Here is a 17,294-nt window from a genome sequence, read left to right on the forward strand (position 1 = left end):
AGCACTTTTGTTGAGGACACATGACCGCAGATGCAGTAGAAATGTTTTTTTGGGTTTTTTTGTTCTTGGCCATCAACACCAAGACCAAGGGACAAGTATGTGTACCTACCTGGGTGGTGCTGATTATTTCAACAAAGATCTCTTTATTCGAGCCAGATTACTATAACCTGCCAGCAACAGAGGTTTGGGTTGTCAGATAAGCACTTCTGTGCCTCTTTGTGACATTGGTGCCACATTCTGGATCCTAATTACTTCCACTGCAAAGGCAAAGTACTAGACAACAATTTACTCTCCGGTAGTCAACTTAGGATTTTCAGTGAACATATAATTTTAGAAAAATACTTACTTGCATGTAAAATCGGATATTCAACACGAGGATTTTGTGGACCTCTCAAAAAGCAGAATTTAAATTGTGGGGTAGTAGCAGTGGATGAGGTTGTTGATCATAGCTGGGTGCTTAACTCTGTGAAAATCTGCAAAAGAGAATGTTGTAAGAGTAGCAGATTTCTCTGGTCCTCCTAAGGTCAGATTAATACACACTGTTTCCAAAGGCGAAGCAGAACAGAACATTTTAAACTACCAGGACATACAATATCTAAAACTAATACTGTATAAGATAATTCTTGTAAACTTAAACTTTACAAGAATAAAGTTTAAGATACTAACTGATGCGAAAGAAAGAGGGGGATTTGCCCTGCCAGACTTGAGGTTATATTATGAAGCTGCAGCCTTCTGCTGGTTGAAAAATTGGATTTTACTGGAAAACACTGATGTCCTAGATCTGGAAGGGTTTGACAATGCTTTTGGGTGGCATGCATATTTGTGGTATGACAAGGTTAAAGTGCACAAATTGTTTAAAAACCACATTGTCAGGAGAGCAATTTTAATGGTCTGGACAAAATATAAAGACTTATTGGAGAGTAAGACTCCGAGGTGGCTCTCGCTGGTGGAGGCCAAGGCACGTAAGAGACCTAATATGGAAGCCAATTGGCCTAAATATGGGGAAATCATTGAAAAGATTGGAGACAATTGGAGGTTGCAGAGCTTGGAAAAACTAAAAAACAAGGTGCGAGATTGGTTGCATTATGCACAAATTCAAGAGGTCTTCAAAGTAGATAAGAAGGTTGGATTCCAGGTGGAAAAATCGAAACTAGATACAGAATTGTTAGAACCAAAAAGTAAATTACTTTCGAGAATGTATAACCTGCTGCTTAAATGGAATACTCAGGATGAGACAGTCAAATCCGCCATGATAAAGTGGGCGCAGGATTTGGGGCATAACATTATGTTTGAAGACTGGGAAAGGTTATGGAACACCGGAATGAAATTTACGGCATGTAGTGCCTTGAAGGAAAACATTATGAAAATGATATACCGGTGGTACATGACCCCAGTCAAGCTTGCTAAGATATATCACCTGTCTGATAATAAATGCTGGAAATGTAAAGAGGCGGAAGGGACATTCTTTCACCTCTGGTGGACCTGCCCGAAAGTGAAGGCCTTCTGGGAAAATGATTCATAATGAACTAAAAAAGGTACTGAGATTTACCTTACCTAAGAAACCAGAGGCCTTCCTTCTGGGCATGGTGGACCGGAGAGTGTTTAAGAAGGACAGAACTTTTTTTATGTATGCTACTACAGCAGCAAGGATTCTGATTGCAAAATATTGGAAGACACAAGATTTACCCACACTGGAGGAATGGCACACGCAGTTGATGGACTATATGGAACTGGCCGAAATGACTGGCAGAATCCGAGACTTGGGAGAAGAAACATTCGAGGAAGATTGGAGAAAATTTAAAGACTATTTGCAAAAACATTATAAGTTGTATGAATGTTAAAAAACGCACCCTCTAGGAAATTCTAGTTTCAGTAATGTTAAATTAAAGAAATGGAAATTAAGGTACAAGGAGTCAGAGATAGAATAATGAAACAACTTTATTGTGTTAAAATGAAAATGTACATGATTTGGGTTATATTACATTTGAAATTGGGTAACATGATAAAAAAGAAGATATAATAAGTATTGAAACAAGTTAACAAATTGCAGACGTTATGCATCACAGAGAATGCAGGGTTGGGAGGACGTGGGGAAGTCCAACAGATTTGGAAAAAGGAGTAAGAAAAATTTGTAACCTTTCTTCTTTACTTTTGCAATACGTTCTTTATTCTTTTTTCTGTATTATATAAAACTAATAAAAAAAAATTATAAAAAAAAGATAATTCTTGTAAGATCATACCAAGAATCCATCTAGTCCATCATTTTCAGTTTCCAGCCGTGCTCCGGCAGATATCTTGGGCAGTTTGTAACAAGGATATGAAGGCAAAGGTTTTCCTCTGCTTGCCCCATGTGATTTTTAGAAGTACAGGGCTTTTGAACTTGGGATGTACAGATCAGTCTGTTTTCAGTCTGTGCCACATAAGTCCATTTGGTGATATTTTTGCATTAAGAACAAATGGCAGATTAATGGACCATATGGGAAATTGTATTTAACTACATGCTTAAATAAGGGACACGGGTGGTGCTGTGGGTTAAACCACAGAGTCTAGGACTTGCCAATCAGAAGGTCGGCAGTTTGAATCCCCATGACGGGGTGAGCTCCCATTGCTCGGTCCCTGCTCCTGCCAACCTAGCAGTTCCAAAGCACACAGTGCAAGTAGATAAATAGGTACCACTCCGGCGGGAAGGTAAACGGCGTTTCCGTGCGCTGCTCTGGTTGGCCAGAAGCGGCTTAGTCCTGCTGGCCAGATGACACGGAAGCTGTACGCCGGCTCCCTCAGGCAATAAAGCGAGATGAGCGCCGCAACCCCAGAGTCGGTCACGACTGGACCTAATGGTCAGGGGTCCCCTTTACCCTTACACGCTTAAATATGTATTTTATCACAAAATATGTTCTTAAATACTATTTTATGTTTCGGTGTATGCATTTCTAAATCTATTTTATCCTAAAATGCACATTTTAGTGCATTTTGGTACATCTTTTAGCTGAGAACTGTATTGCAAAATTTGCAGAAGAGCAAAATTCTAAGCCTAATTGCATTCCAGCCCATGTATAAATCTGGAAGGTGCTATATCAGGTCGCTTCTCTTTAAAATGTGGACCTAAGAAAATTCTTCTCAATCTGTATTCTGAACACAGATGTTCCCTTCAGCTCTCAAGGCTAATAACTGCAAATACATTTATCCCCCATTAATTTGCCTAATCCTTTTAAAACGGCGTCTAAACTAGAAGCCATCACCAACTTACTAATGAATTCCAGAAGTTCATTACGCATTGCATGAACCAATGCGTACGGTGCAGCCTCCTAATTAGATGTTGTAAATATTTCCACAAAATAGGGTGGTATCTCCTCCTCACATCTGCCATCGCATCCTTGTGTGGCTGGATTTGTCCTTAGGGGGCGAACATGCAGGGCACTGACAAGGCCTGTTGGAACTCTGTGCGATCAGATTCTAGCCCAGATAATACCCACTGTGGCTCTAAGTTGCAGTGGAAGATTTTGTACTGAAAGCTGTCTTTCCAGTAAGCTTATCTTGCTGTTCCTCCTTTTTGGGGAACTCCCTGTTAAGCTTTGAAGGAACCTCAGGCTTCCCCATACTCATTTTAAAGACCACCGTTGCTGAGGTAGAACTGTATATTTGTTTCCAGGGCAAAGCCGTATGTTACTTGTATATTGTTATTGATTTTTTGGGGGGGGACTCCCCTAAACCCTACAAATTAATAAATGGTAGGATTTGATTGTTTGGGGTGTGAAGGGAGAAATACAGACTGCAGAGGAATTCCTGGACTAGCCTATGTAAAATGACCTGGCCAAGCTAGGACCATTAAGAAACAAGACAAGGTGAGCCACTGGCAATGCAAGAGAACTGTCCTTCCTCCTTGCCCCGCGGTGTGAACAGAGACAGGGGTATTGGAAGGTTGCCCAGGGTAACTGGGTGTGGACAGGAAAAGAGAGTTTTTGAGCAAGATGTTGTGGGAAGAGGAAGAAAGACTGGGAGCCATCTTGGTCAGGCTGGCTGAAGGCAGGCTGGGAGACTCCATGGCTGCACTGCTGTGGGGGAGAAAGCCGCTCTTGATATTACCATGCTATAAGATCTGGACTCCCTCCATGCAGACTGAAGGTGTAAATGGTTAAATAAACCACATTTCTTAAAGCTACAACAGTCTCTGTCGCGTCTCAGTTCTCCAAAGGAACACAGACCCTGGGTGAGTGCCTGGAACCCCATGGGCTCTTGTTACCGCTCAGCAGAGAGAGGGGGAGGCAACTTTGGTAACAATATTAATATATGGATGATGTCGAGACTATGAACAGACCTCACTGCTGGTAAAAATACAGTGGCAGTAGCTGTATGGAAGCAGGAACTATGTCAATATTGAGTCATCTCATGCCACGCTGCTCCTAATTTAAGGAGACATCAACTGCTCTTGGCCTCTTCCTTCTGTATTAGAGCTTTGGAAATAGGAGGCACATCTCTCAGTATATAAATTAAGGGATGCTGGAGCCTTGAAAAGAGAGGCACAGCTTTTCAAAGGGAAACCTATTATTTCCCCCCCGCTCCATTCTTCTTCTGGGTCATCTGGGACCTTTCGCGCAAGGGCACCGTTCTGTTTATTTACATTTATGTTTAGATTTGCATCCTGCCTTTCCACAAAAGAGTCCTGTGGGTGGCTCACAACATAATACTATATAGTAATGCAATCAACATCAATCAAAATCAGAAACAGACGTGGCAAAGCAGAAGGACTGTATGCAAGAGCATTGTTCTAGTAGCCTGGGAAAATAAACAAAATGTTTTTCCAGCTAATATAAATGAATCGGTTTTGTAGCTCTTGTATATCCTACTCATGTCATGGGGACCACCACCAGGAAAAACTCAGTGGGTGGTGGCACCCAAAGAAGGGCATCATCTCTCAATATCTGCAGTCATTCCCCCCTTGTTCCTGATATAGATCTGCACTCAACTCTTCTTCCCTGCTGGGGAAGCGGGGTGCCATTTTGAGATTCACCTCAGGTGCCAAAATGTTTTGGGCCAGCCCTGTGTGAGTTATCTCTGAAACTACTGCCACCCTTTGACGTTTGTGGCCTGACAGCCCAATCCTCAGAAGTAAGCTTTACAGTGGTACCTCAGGTTAAGTACTTAATTCGTTCCGGAGGTCCGGACTTAACCTGAAACTGCTCTTAACCTGAAGCACCACTTTAGCTAATGAGGCTAAATGCTGCTGCTGCACCGCCAGAGCCCGATTTTTGTTCTTATCCTGAAGCAAAGTTCTTAACTTGAAGCACTATTTCTGGGTTAGGGTGTGTAACCTGAAGCGTATGTAACCTGAAGTGTATGTAACCCGAGGTACCACTGTATTAAGTTCAAAGAGACTTGCTCCCAAGAAAGTTGCAGAGCCTATTTTTGCACAGCTGAAATTGTCGGCATTCTTGCATTTATTTTTAAATGAATATCATCAAAGAAGGGAAGAAAACTGGTGCGGACGAGGCACGGAATGTAACCTCTTTCTTACTTGCGTGAGAAAGAAAGGTAGCTGCACAGATGAAGGAGATTCACAGGCAGAATCTTAATTCTCCCAAGTGAAAATGAATGGGTAAGGACTTGTTCAGTCTCTTGAAGAACTGAATCCATTTTGATTGCTTCAAATGAAGCTACAGGCCACATCAAAGTATTTTTGTATACTCTGCCCCCCCCCCGCCTGTGTTACATCAAGTCCCAGGTAGTAAAGCACTACTTGCCAAAAGGAACATTTGCAAGATGAGCGAATGACAAACAGGAGCTGTTAATCCAATTATATAAACAGTATTTATCACTCAAGCAACTGGCAATTTGAAACTTGCAGTGGATAGAAATATGCTGAGCTGGGAATCGTGACCTTGAAAACACACACACACACACACACACACACACACACACACACACACACACACATCCTGGAGAGAAGATGGTCCTTTGGAGACCTGTAACTTCACTCAAAAGGTACAGACCTCAACTACACACACCAATGCCCAGTACAATGTTTTAAATTTTACACTTAGGCCTCAGAGAACTCTCAAATGACTACAGTGGTATCTCAGGTTACATACACTTCAAGTTACAGACTCCGCTAACCCAGAAATAGTGCTTCAGGTTAAGAACTTTGCTTCAGGATGAGAACAGAAATTGTGCTCCGGCGGCGTGGTAGCAGCAGGAGGCCCCATTAGCTAAAGTGGTGCTTCAGGTTAAGAACAGTTTCAGGTTAAGTACGGATCTCCGGAATGAATTAAGTACTTAACCTGAGGTACCACTGTATTCTGTATTGGGAGGTTTGTGAGACTGTTATATAAATATACTCCCCCCCTTTTTTCTGCTTAATATGCACATCCAAAATACAGATTCCTCACTTCCTGTGGCCTCTGTATCATCTCAACACCAAAGGATGAAGGAAATGTAATGAGTGGGTTGGAATGATCAGACAGGATCCTCCTGGTGAGAAAATGTATTTAGGAAATTCCACAGGCTGGGACCAGATTGACATTCAGTAGGAATGGCAGCTAGCGCTATGTAACCACTATTCCTTCTGAAGATATGCTAACAACCTCAGCAACTCCGCACAGCAGGGCTGCTCATTAGCTACTTGAGCAAAAGGAGAGATTTGTAAATGGCTAAACAAAGAGGTATACACAAGGTGGTGGTAGCTCTCAGCTGTAACAACAACAAAGAGGCTTTTCCCTGTATAAACAAACAAAGCAACCCCCTTCCCTGTTGTGTGAGAGAAGCCTTAATTCATAGGTATAACACTGGGGTAACCACTGAAAAATAAGTAACCATTTGAGTACTGTCTGAGGTAACCGTGTATGCTTCACCCACAGTGGCCAATCTGTCATGAAAGAGCGTGTAAAATTTTATTTAGCACCTATGGTTCACATCATGAACCCACAAGCATGTGGGTTTCCAGAGAGGCGATGGTCACAACTTTCTTCCCCTCCCTGACCATTTTGCTGCACTGCAGTGGCGAAGCTGCATGCTCTGCTACCAGGGGTGGAGAGCAGGTGGGGGCGTGGCTGGTGGCCCCAGTGGGCGTGGTGGGCGCTCCCAGGGCATGGCCACCCGAGGGCATGGCGCATGTTCTGGGGGCGTGGTGCACTGCCTGTGGGTGTGGCACCCTACTGGAGTAGTGGTGCCGGGAGCGGTCCACTCCCTCCGCATTCCTGTTCCTCCGCCAGTGCTGTGAGAAACCATGGTTTGGTTTAGTGTGTCATCCAGATCCAGGCTCGTGCTTCAGCTGGCTCCAAAAGAAGGAGCTGTAACCAAGATTTAAGATCTGTATAGTTAAAGCTATGGTTTTCCCAGTAGTGATGTATGGAAGTGAGAGCTGGACCATAAAGAAGGCTGATTGCCGAAGAATTTATGCTTTTTAATTATGGTGCTGAGGAGACTCTTGAGAGTCCCATGGACTGCAAGAAGATCAAACCTCTCCATTCTTAAGGAAATCAGCCCTGAGTGCTCACTGGAAGGACAGATCCTGAAGCTGAAGCTCCAATACTTTGGCCACCTCATGAGAAGAGAAGACTCCCTGGAAAAGACCCTGATGTTGGGAGTGATTGAGGGCACAAGGAGAAGGGGACGACAGAGGACGAGATGGTTGGACAGTGTTCTCAAAGCTACCAGCATGAGTTTGACCAAACTGCGGGAGGCAGTGGAAGACAGGAGTGCCTGGAGTGCTCTGGTCCATGGGGTCACGAAGAGTCGGACACGACTAAACAACTAAACAACAACAACAACAAACCAAGGTTTGCCCCTGTGAGCAGACCTGAGGTAATCTGAGTTATTCATGATCTATCATTTCACCCTCAATATGCATTTACAAGAGAGATACAAAGGGAATTGTTATGGATTACTTCACTCTGGCTCCCACTTTTCCACATAAATGCGCTCAAAGAAGCGTGCGATACAGTAAAAATGCAAAAGAGGGGCTAAAATTTTCAAAAGCGTACAGAGCAGCTCTATTTGATCAGATCCCCAAGGAAGTACCTGTGATTCAAAATTATTACTCCTCTCCACTAATTACATTGCAATGGAATTTTGTGGTGGGGAAGGAACACTCTCACACCATGCATTGAAAGCGCTGTGATACAACTGTAAACAGCAATGAATTCTGGGAGATGTGGGGTTTTTTTTAAGGGTGCTACTATTTCCAGATGGGACGCAGGTGGCGCTGTGGGTTAAAGCCTCAGCGCCTAGGACTTGCCGATCGAAAGGTCGGCGGTTCGAATCCCTGCGGCGGGGTGTGCTCCCGCTGCTCGGTCCCAGCGCCTGCCAACCTAGCAGTTCGAAAGCACCTCCGGGTGCAAGTAGATAAATAGGGACCGCTTACCAGCAGGAAGGTAAACAGCGTTTCCGTGTGCGGCTCTGGCTTGCCAGGGCAGCGATGTCACGCTGGCCACGTGACCCGGAAGTGTCTTCAGACAGCGCTGGCCCCTGGCCTCTTAAGTGAGATGGGCGCACAACCCCAGAGTCTGTCAAGACTGGCCCGTACGGGCAGGGGTACCTTTACCTTTACCTTTACTATTTCCAGATAAGTTTAACAATCAATCCCTTTGCATGGGGAACTCTGAGAATTGTAGCCCTGTGAGGGGAATGGGGGATCTCCTAACAGCTTTAAGAGCAAAAGAGGGACCAAGAAAAGGACCCAAGATGCTCCTCTCTACATGGTTCTCCATGATGGGAGTGGTGGTGGGAATAGGCATCTGAAGAGAGCTAAGGAGGAAGCAGAACGGGACGGAAGGAACATGGCACACGGCCAGGAGCAGTAGTAGGCTGAAGTTCACATATTGATTTCAAATAACTAACCAGATCTTGGACTACAGTCCTCTGTTTTGTCTTTCTGAGGACAGAGGAATTAGCACAGAGATGCTATTCAGGACATGGCTTCAAGATTACCCAGCCGGCATTTCTATACACTGGAATTTCTGTTCAAGAGACATTTCCTTCCCTCCCCAACACACATTCCATTCCGTGTGATTCTCCTTAGAAGCGCTTTTTGATTAGACTTTGCTGGTAAAAAATTCATGTGGTCTGCTGCACAGGTGGGTATAGGAGAACATGGGTGCTTTTTATATCCAGTTGGCTTGTCTTCTTTGAAGAACACATCGCTGCTGCCTTAAGACCTTTTTTTTTTTTAAAGCACACAGCACAAAGACTTCAAAGAGAATATTTCCTCTTGATTCTCTTTGCTGTGGGGCAGTCAGATACAAGAAACACACACACACACAAATTCTCTCTCTCTCTCTCTCTCTCTCTCTCTCTCTCTCTCTCTCTCTGATTGTGGGCAGCTGACAGGAAGGACAAAAGCAGTTGTTTTCATCAAAATTCTTAGTCACACCATCCACATCATGACCCTAAGCTGGTCTGAAAGTAAGAAGCAAACAACCCTTTCATATAGTGAATAGGCCTTCTGAAATAACCTCACCTACATCTAAGGAATATCTTGAAGCTGATAGGAGTTGGTAGGACCCTGCTATCTATCTATCTATCTATCATCTATCTATATCTATATCTATATCTATATCTATATCTATATCTATATCTATATCTATATCTATATCTATATCTATATCTATATCTATCTATCATCTATCTATCTATCTATCTATCTATCTATCTATCTATCTATCTATCTCTATCTATCTATCTATCTATCTATCATCTATCTATCTATCTATCTATCTATCTATCTATCTATCTATCTATCTATCTATCTCTATCATCTCTATATCTATCTATCTATCTATCTATCTATCTATCTATCTATCTATCTATCTATCTATCTATCTATCTATCATCTATCATCTATCTATCTATCTATCTATCTATCTATCTATCATCTATCTATCTATCTATCTATCTCATCTCTATCTATCTATCTATCTATCTATCTATCTATCTATCATCTATCTATCATCTATCTATATCTATCTATCTATCTATCTATCTATCTATCTATCTATCTATCTATCTATCTATCATCTCCATCACTGGCTTTTCCTTTAAACATAGAATAAAAAATGAAGTATGTTTGTTCTTATATAATTGAGATAGTCTTCTTCTTTGGTGATCACTCGTAGCCAAGTAAGATTGTCTTCCATGAACACGGTCTTCACAGTGGGTCCATAAGTGACTGTGGAGGTCAATTCTGGATCCACACGTCCCTCCACAGTGGGGACATGGGTTTCCAGGTGGGAGTTGATCATGGTGATGGTTTGCCAAACGTGCCTTTCTCTTAGCACATTTCTCCTTTTCGTCCTGCGTTCTAGTGTCTTCAAAGCCCATGCTTCAAAGCCCATGCTGGCCTTATTTGGTAGATGTGGTGGGCAGCAGCAGTACTCTGATCAGTGAGCTGTTATTTTAATTTCCCAGACCCCACTGGGGGGGCTGTCATTTTAACTTTTCACAGTACAAAGTTTAACAAGGGCACTGTAGGAACCTCAAGATGTCACAGGTACTAGCCAATCAGGTGCTCATAACTCCTTCGTGGCCACCTTGTGCATAGCCAAGGAGGAGTGGTGGAGACCGCCTTCTCATCCTGAGCCTTCCAGGGAGGGAAAAGAGGAAGACAGTATAGATTTACAACAGGGGTTTGCAGGAGGTGACAGCTCACAGGCAGATGAGGGGAAAAGTTGGGAAATAATGGGAGAGGAGGAGCAGGCAGAGTTGGAGCAGCAGCTGGCTGCCATGTTGTCACTAGAAAGCATTCCAGACCCATCTCCCAGAACCTGGCAAGCCTCAAAAGTAGGAGAGCAAATGGCCACTCCATACACTCACCTGCACACACACACAGAACACACAGACACACACACACACAAAGAGGCAGGCAACCTCCCTCAGCCTTAGTTGATCTGTGCAAATCAGTCACGGTAGTGGAGTTATCGCTCTCAATCTCCGCTCATTAAGTGATCAATCTGATGGAGTCATCTGCCTCTCTCCATCAGGGTGCTGTCCTCTGCCTATACAGTGGTACTGTACCTTGGGTTAAGAACTTAATTTGTTCTGGAGGTCCATTCTTAACCTGAAACTGTTTTTAACCTGAGGTACTACGTTAGCTAATGGGGCCTCCCGCTGCTGCCGCGTGATTTCTGTTCTCATTCTGAGCTAAAGTTTTTAACCTGAGGTACTATTTCTGGGTTAGCGGAGTCTGTAACCTGAAGCGTCTGTAACCCGAGGTACCACTGTATCAGCATTGTGTCATTTTTCTTTCTTTCTTGACCCACCACCAAAGTGATTAGGGCCTTGGAGGGCCAGATAAATATGTTTGTCCCTCAGACCTTGTGGGGGGTCGGACTATATTTTGAAAAAGAAAAAGAAAAAAAAAAAGAACAAATTCCTATGCCCCACAAATAACCCAGAGATGCATTTTAAATAAAAGCACACATTCTACTCATGTAAAAACACGCTGATTCCCAGACTGTCCACAGGCCGGAATGAGAAGGCGATTGGGCTGGATCTGGCCCCCGGGCCTTAGTTTAGCTACCCATGGATGACACCCTCAAATTAGGGGTTAGCCTTGGACAAAGCATTATGTACCCATAATAAAATGCAATGCAATGCAATGCAATGCAATACAATACAATACAATACAATACAATACAATACAATACAATACAATACAATACAATATAATATAATATAATATAATATAATATAATATAATATAATATAATAAAATACACACTCTCTCTCATCTCTGTGTTCCGGGACATAAAGAATATAACCGAGACAGTCCTTACCAAGGCTCCAAATACTGCACAATAAATGTTAGCTTCCCTTTTCCTTTGTAAAAGATTGCAGATAACAACTTCCCCCAGAGAAATATGTTGGCATAGCCTGTCTAGGTTTGAAATAAAATGGTTCCCTCTGCTCACATCAAAATACACTGATTGCTGTGAGTGTTGTGGGCTGAAGGCTGTGCGGGGAGATATCTGTTGGCTGAAGTGTTCTGATTTAGGGCAGCACAGTTGTCCAATTTGGAAATGCATTCCACATTAAAGCAATCTGCAGTGCCCTCCATGGATTTAGGCTGCTTACACACACAGCATTTTATTTTAGAATCAATGGAGACTGAGTATTTTCCCTACACAGTCCATATACAGTGGTACCTCGGGTTAAGAACTTAATTCGTTCTGGAGGTCCGTTCTTAACCTGAAACTGTTCTTAACCTGAGGTACCACTTTAGCTAATGGGGCCTCCCGCCGTGGCTGTGCAATTTCTGTTCTCATCCTGAAGCAAAGTTCTTAAACCGATGTACTATTTCTGGGTTAGCGGAATCTGTAACCTGAAGCGTTTGTAAACCGAAGCACCTGTAACCTGAAGCGTCTGTAACCTGAGGTACCACTGCACAATCTAGATCTATCACATATATATATATTTGGCCCTGAAAAGTACTTCTTGAGAAAGTGATTTCATTCAAGAAATAAAAGCTCGTGGGAGGAGGTTGATTCTGCAGTGTGTCCATTTGAAAACGGAGGGAAGCAGGCGTAGGCAGTCCTGGCAGTGGTGTGTGTGTGTGTGTGTGTGTGTGTGTGTGTGTGTGTGACACTACACACCATCAGGCAGAATGGGAAAAGGTGCCATAAGATGCGTTAGATCTACGTCTCCAAAGGTGGAGACAGAGCTCTGACCTGAGACACACACACACACACACACACACACACACACACAAGACTGGATCCTCCTGCAACACTCGCATGGAAAGTATATAGTGTCTGGAGTGTTGAGCTTAGATCAAGACACAGTGGGTTCGAATTCCACAAAGCCCACTATGCAACCTTGGGCTTCTCGAAGCCTAACTTACCGTATTTTTTGCTCTATAAGATTTGTACTTGAATTGTGCTCAGAAACGTACTGGGAGCATTGCCTCCATTTTTTCCCTGTAGCACATTAAGAAGAAAGCACCACACCTGAGTACAATCGTGGCTCTTTCGTTTGCTTACAAGCTGGCTTGCGGGGGGGGGGGGGGAGATTTCTGTTTTCACAACAAACAAAGAATAGGAGCCAGCTGATTGCCAAAACAGATAAAGGGTTAGTGTCGTAAACTTGATGAATGCTGACCCTCAGGGTTCTGTGGCTTCAGTGGCAAATGGTGGGGGTTGGAGAGAAGCATATCTGATAACACAACACCCACACACCCAAACACCCTAGGAACGTTAACAGGCACACTTTAACGAGGCGTGTTCCTCCTGTTACAAATGATCCCATTTGTTCCGAGAAGATTGCCTCTCTGGTTCTTGTAACCTAGTGGGCCCAGCAGACCTTTGGGCAAGAATGCCACAGGAGGAGACATAGCCGGCCGTGGAGAGGCAGGGATCTTAATCTCAGCAATTGTTTCATGGGGGGAAAGCCTGACACTCCTGTGCCGATCCTGTTTTGCTAATACAGTGGTACCTCTGGATGCGAACGGGATCCATTCCGGAGCCCCGTTCGCATCCTGAGTAAAACGTAAGACACCACTGCGTGTCTGCGCTTGTGTGGGTCGCGTTTTGCCGCTTCCGCGCATGGCATCATTTTGAGTGCCTGCGCATGCGCGAGTGGCGAAACCCGGAAGTTACGCACTCCGTTACTTCCGGGTCGCCGCAGAGCCTAACTTGAAAATGCTCAACCTGAAGCACATCTAACCCAAGGTATGACTGTAAAGAGTTAACTTCAGCTTGCTAAGTGTGATTTACTGCTGGCTCGGTCAGTGCACAGGGGGAGGCGAGGGTGGAAAGTCCAGCTGCTCAAGTGGAAACCCTTTTGCATACCCTCCAACATTTCTCCAATGAAAACAGGGACATCCTATTCAATACCCTCCAACATTTCTCTGATGGAAATTTTGTTGTTTAGTCGTTTAGTCGTGTCCAACTCTTCGTGACCCCATGGACCAGAGCACACCAGGCACTCCTGTATTCCTGATGGAAATAGGGATGTCCTAAGAAAAAGTGGGACATTCCGGGATCAAATCAGAAACTGGAATGGCTTCTGTAAATCCGGGACTGTCCCTGGAAAATAGGGACCCTTGAAGAGTCTACTTTGCACGGCTTCTGCTGAGGGGACTCACTACCGGAGTGAGTAATTACTTCCCATAGTAATTATTTCTATATTTGCATCTATACAGATAAATTAGCATGTGTGCATTTTACACAAACCTGTGTCTCCTTTTGCTTTCTCTTCTGGCAATGCATAAAACGATATCATGCTAATTATTCTGACCCACCAAGCCCTTCACCTGCCTGAGGCGGCCCGTATTTCAAAACAGAGGCTGCAGTCTTCAACAGTCCCTTACTTGGGAGTAAGCTCCAGTGAACATGGTGGGACTTCCTTCAGTATGAAAACACACCTAGGATTGGGCTGCAAACATTGTCTGACTTCCACACACAAACATACGACAGGCTGAAGCTGCCACAAGCCGGCAAGAGCAGATTAAAAGGATGAGGGCAGGAACTTCAAGAATGAGAAAAATTTAACTGGGAGCCAGCCTTGATGGAAATAGCCTTCGTGGATATTGATAATAATGGCTAGAAAGTGACAAGTCACATTCTGCCCATTAATCCCTTTCGAACTGCAGCATTCGCCCCTCACCAAGGCTTTTCTTAAGGCATCGACTGTGGGAGAATTGTTGTTTGCGTAAGGCACAGAATAGTCTACTCACTACTTTATCAGAAACATTCTTAAGAGCTTTAATTAAATACGATAAGGCCAGAGGAAAAGCAAACACTTCCAGCCTATGTGTTTCCTAACAAAGGGGGGGAAATAAAGATAATGTGAGACCTCATGAGGGGAAATTCTCTGTGTGTTATTATTCACTGGAGGCAATATAGAGAAGAAATAAATATCCCCGTTGTTTGGTTGCTCAAATTAGTGTTGGGGTGTGTGTAAAATTGTCACGATAATCTCCAGGTGTGCTGTTAATAATTATTGTTTATAATTCTTATAGCTCCTTTAAAGGGGTGATACCCTCAATACTGGGATGCGGGTGGCACTGTGGGTTAAACCACAGAGCCTAGGACTTGCCGATCAGAAGGTCAGCGGTTCGAATCCCCGCAATGGGGTGAGCTCCCGTTGCTCGGTCCCTGCTCCTGCCAACCTAGCAGTTCGAAAGCACGTCAAAGTGCAAGTAGATAAATAGGTACCGCTCCGGCGGGAAGGTAAATGGCATTTCTGTGCGCTGCTCTGGTTCGCCAGAAGCGGCTTAGTCATGCTGGCCACATGACCCGGAAGCTGTACGCCGGCTCCCTCGGCTAATAAAGCGAGATGAGCGCCGCAACCCCAGAGTTGGTCACGACTGGACCTAAATGGTCAGGGGTCCCTTTACCTTTACCCTCAATACCACATGGCAGGAATTCTATATATGCAGTGGGAAGACTTGGGATTCCTTTCATAAATTTCCTCACCAAGTATGACGGCTGCTGCAGTCACCTTTGCCATTCCCATATAAGCCTGGAAACGTGTACAGCAGCCTTGGTTAACCAGGTGTCCTTCAAATGTTTTGGACTACAACTCCCATCAGTCTCAGCCAGCACTGCAACTCCCATCAGCCACAGCCAACACACAGGTAGTATGAAAACGCCTGAAGCCAAGAGACATCCCTGAGCTGGATGTACATGCGCCTGCGTATTGAGAGGTGATAAAAATGGTACCTCAGATTGGCTTCTCCTCCCCACCTCCATTACTGTTGTGACGAGAAATGAGGCCGGGGAGAGGCTGGCGCTGCAGCATAAAGGCTGCTGGACACGCCCCCTCCGTGGCACCTGGTTGGATGGCCACCGGGGGGGGGGGATTGAGTGCCAGCCAGGTGAGCTGGAGGCAGGGGGCAAACGCCCCCTGCTAGGAGCGGTGCTCGGGCTCCCGCCCACAACCACTCCCCTCTCTTTCAGGGAGGAGAGTCTTTAATGTTCTCTCTTCATGCCACTGGCTGCTAATGGCCACTTACCCAGTCTTAGGGTGGGCGGTGGTTGCAGCCCATCATGGCAGAACCCGAACTCAGGGAAGCAACGCTAGGCTAGGCACCAGTCATTGGTAAATCCTCAGGCCGGATGTCTGGAATGGTGGGGAGACCCTCATGCCTCTTCATAAGCCTGACCCATCTTTGCCTCTCGGCCTCCTTCCAACTCTCTGTTTTTATGATTCTTCTCCTGCTTCAGTTTCTGATTCTGGGCTGCTCTCTGCCACAGAGTCTCCCCGCTCACTAAGCCCTGACTCCTCCTCCTGCCAGTCTTCTCCCTCTGACCACTCCCCTCTGACCGTTTTGCAAAGGGGAGCTGAAGAACCTTGAAAATGACAAGAGGAGGCATCTGGAAATACAAGAATCCTCATAGACTCTAGAGCTGGAAGGCTGATAAGGGATCTTTTGCAACCTGTCACTCCCCCACACCCAACATTTAGATTAATATAAACGCACTGCTGTGAAACATTAACCCAAATTACCTTAATAAATCACAGAACAATGTCTGAAGCTTGACTCAGCCAGGCAGTCTTCGGCTCAGGGTATTTGACTTGAACTTTGCAGGGTTGCATTCCTATTGCTGGTTGTGTAGAAGTGTCAGTGGTGCTATTTGCAAGGTGCAGAGAATAAATGCAGCTTTTAATACTTTCCAATAGGCGCATCTGACTAGATATACAGGGGTGAAAAAAACAAACCCACACCAGCTGAAATGTCTCCTACAAAATAATTAAAATAGTATTTGTCATACTACTTTAGTATTTTTTTAGTACTCTAGTACTATTTTTTCAGTGACGCAGGTGGCGCTGTGGGTTAAACCAGTCTGGGTGCCGGAGCAGCTAGCTCCGCCTCTGCCTATTAGGACTTGTAGGACAGAAGACATGGAGACCAACAGTAGGTGGCGCTAGAGCCCCAAACAGGTAAAGCCAAACAAGGACTTCTTGCACCTTCCTGATCATTTGTGCTCCTCTGCTATTGGGGAAGTCAATTGGATCCCACATTCAATACCATTCACACCTGCAAACATTTTCAGGTAGTCCCACGGATTCACTTCCATGTCCTCCAGAAAAGTGCAGGGAGTCCGTGGATTTGGTCCTAAGGTCCTACGAGAGTTAGGATGCTAGGAGCATGCAGTTATATAGATTCTGCTCCCAATTAACTTGTGGAATTGGGCTTTTGTCATTGTAGATGAAAGCAGCAGCCTCCTGAATTAGCAGAAGAATTTATCCCTTTGCCACCTCTGTAGCTTCTTCTCTAGTTATTCCCTTGGTGCACGAATCAGAGGCAAATTTAGGGCAGCGCAACTGTGACATAGAGCACATACTGAACAGAAGACAAGAGG

At 44.6% G+C, this 17,294-nt stretch overlaps 1 protein-coding gene across 2 annotated transcripts in view; it reads right to left on the bottom strand.

Moving 5' to 3' along the window:
- PRAG1 (PEAK1 related, kinase-activating pseudokinase 1) overlaps positions 1-17,294 on the bottom strand; it is a 119,565-nt gene that overhangs the window by 65,965 nt on the left and 36,306 nt on the right. Inside the window, exon 1 of one of the 2 annotated variants that reach the window (XM_083718376.1) lies at positions 15,944-16,212. The exons of the other annotated variant lie outside the window; for it this stretch is intronic. The gene's annotated coding sequence lies outside the window, so the exon portion shown is untranslated. Of the gene's footprint in view, positions 1-15,943; positions 16,213-17,294 lie in introns of those variants that run through there. 2 annotated transcript variants of the gene reach the window in all.

This window comes from Podarcis gaigeae, assembly GCF_964106915.1.
Source record: "Podarcis gaigeae genome assembly, chromosome: 17".
In the NCBI taxonomy this organism is placed as follows: Eukaryota; Metazoa; Chordata; class Lepidosauria; order Squamata; family Lacertidae; genus Podarcis; species Podarcis gaigeae.